This window comes from Phyllobates terribilis, unplaced genomic scaffold (assembly GCF_046119375.1).
Source record: "Phyllobates terribilis strain yellow unplaced genomic scaffold, ASM4611937v1 Scaffold_217__1_contigs__length_3308461, whole genome shotgun sequence".
Lineage (NCBI taxonomy): Eukaryota > Metazoa > Chordata > Amphibia > Anura > Dendrobatidae > Phyllobates > Phyllobates terribilis.
The window spans coordinates 2,672,704-2,675,124 of NW_027362977.1; the positions used below are offsets into that span (position 1 = coordinate 2,672,704).

The window sequence follows — 2,421 nt, forward strand, 5'->3', positions numbered from 1 at the left end:
CTTTAATGCAGTTTCTAAAATCAGAAAGAATTGAATTCAATGTTTTTTGTTCATTTTGCTTGTTTGTCGGATTTTGGGATGGACTCTTTGGCTTTGCTTTTCTTCTCCTCATTGGATTTTTCATGTTCAAAGTTGCAGAAGCCAGATTACAAGCTCATTTTGGTTCAACTTCAGCAACTGTGCATTGCATTGCCATGTAATGTGATGCAATGCTATCTTTCTAGCTCTCCCTTTTTACTTCCTTTTGGATAAACAGACATATTAGGCAAGCATTTTGGAGCTTTCACCTAAATAACTACAGGTGGTGAGATAAGCTGCACAATATAATTGACCTTTCAGTATATTGTTGCACACACACCATCTATTTAGCAAATGCCCTTGTTATCAACAGCAGCCTTTTAAACTCACCTGAGCTAACAGGTATGTGCGCTGGTTACTCTGCTGCGCTTAAAATTTCTTTTTTGGTTTGCTACAATGCCTTTTCTGAAACGTTGTCTCCTTCTGCTGGAACACTGACTTCTTTCATTTAATGCCTGCAGACTATAAAAGAGAACCCAACCCAAAAAGTTTGGTTGATTAGTCTGTGGCATTCTGTTAAACTGTTGCTTATGGCGGTCTCTGTGAGCTTCTCAGCGACATTCAGCCAGCCAGGTATCCTGCCTGCAGTAGATGGAATGTGGCAATGGAACGCTGGCTGCGCGTGTCATAATAGGCTCTGAGCCTTTATATACCTGTGCACAGCAGCAGCCACCTTCAGTCTGCTGCTGGACAGCCAGCAGCAGCAGCAGCAGGAGAGGTATGTAATCAGGAGCCCTCCTGCTAAGGGTAGACAGCTGCTCGTTCCACCCCACCCCCCGCCTTAATTGGTTCTCCTCCCCTCCAACGGTGTTGAGGCGGGTGGGAACAGCAGGGGGTGAAGGTGCTGTGTTTAAAGAGGTGGAGTTATGTAGATCTAAAACGCGTGGATTGCAGCAGCAGCAAGCCGAAAAGTGCAGGCATGTAAGGGATCTAGAGGTTGACAACATGTCTTCTTAACGGGAGTCCAGGAGCTCATCTCCACAAATGGACTTTTCAGGATCCTTGGGTGGCTCCGTAGTTTGAAACCAATTCTGGTTATCGCTTCTCGGCCTTTTGGCTAAGATCAAGTGTAGTATCTGTTCTTATCAGTTTAATATCTGATACGTCCCCTATCTGGGGACCATATATTAAATGGATTTTTAGAACAGGGAGATGGAAAAAGAGCTTGCTCTGTCCACTCCACGCATTGACCTGGTATTGCAGTATCTCCAGGACCGGTGCACCCCTTCTTTAATGCAGTTTCTAAAATCAGAAAGAATTGAATTCAATGTTTTTTGTTCATTTTGCTTGTTTGTCGGATTTTGGGATGGACTCTTTGGCTTTGATTTTCTTCTCCTCATTGGATTTTTCATGTTCAAAGTTGCAGAAGCCAGATTACAAGCTCATTTTGGTTCAACTTCAGCAACTGTGCATTGCATTGCCATGTAATGTGATGCAATGCTATCTTTCTAGCTCTCCCTTTTTACTTCCTTTTGGATAAACAGACATATTAGGCAAGCATTTTGGAGCTTTCACCTAAATTACTACAGGTGGTGAGATAAGCTGCACAATATAATTGACCTTTCAGTATATTGTTGCACACACACCATCTATTTAGCAAATGCCCTTGTTATCAACAGCAGCCTTTTAAACTCACCTGAGCTAACAGGTATGTGCGCTGGTTACTCTGCTGCGCTTAAAATTTATTTTTTGGTTTGCTACAATGCCTTTTCTGAAACGTTGTCTCCTACTGCTGGAACACTGACTTCTTTCATTTAATGCATGCAGACTATAAAAGAGAACCCAACCCAAAAAGTTTGGTTGATTAGTCTGTGGCATTCTGTTAAACTGTTGCTTATGGCGGTCTCTGTGAGCTTCTCAGCGACATTCAGCCAGCCAGGTATCCTGCCTGCAGTAGATGGAATGTGGCAATGGAACGCTGGCTGCGCGTGTCATAATAGGCTCTGAGCCTTTATATACCTGTGCACAGCAGCAGCCACCTTCAGTCTGCTGCTGGACAGCCAGCAGCAGCAGCAGCAGGAGAGGTATGTAATCAGGAGCCCTCCTGCTAAGGGTAGACAGCTGCTCGTTCCACCCCACCCCCCGCCTTAATTGGTTCTCCTCCCTTCCAACGGTGTTGAGGCGGGTGGGAACAGCAGGGGGTGAAGGTGCTGTGTTTAAAGAGGTGGAGTTATGCAGATCTAAAACGCGTGGATTGCAGCAGCAGCAAGCCGAAAAGTGCAGGCATGTAAGGGATCTAGAGGTTGACAACATGTCTTCTTAACGGGAGTCCAGGAGCTCATCTCCACAAATGGACTTTTCAGGATCCTTGGGTGGCTCCGTAGTTTGAAACCAATTCTGGTT

The 2,421-nt window shown here is 44.9% G+C and overlaps 1 non-coding gene across 1 annotated transcript; it reads left to right on the top strand.

The window, feature by feature from the left end:
* Positions 1-1,115: 1,115 nt before the first annotated feature.
* LOC141214268 (U2 spliceosomal RNA) lies at positions 1,116-1,306 on the top strand. Its single transcript, XR_012283535.1, has one exon. It is a non-coding gene; the product is annotated as a U2 spliceosomal RNA (small nuclear RNA).
* Positions 1,307-2,421: the final 1,115 nt, after the last annotated feature.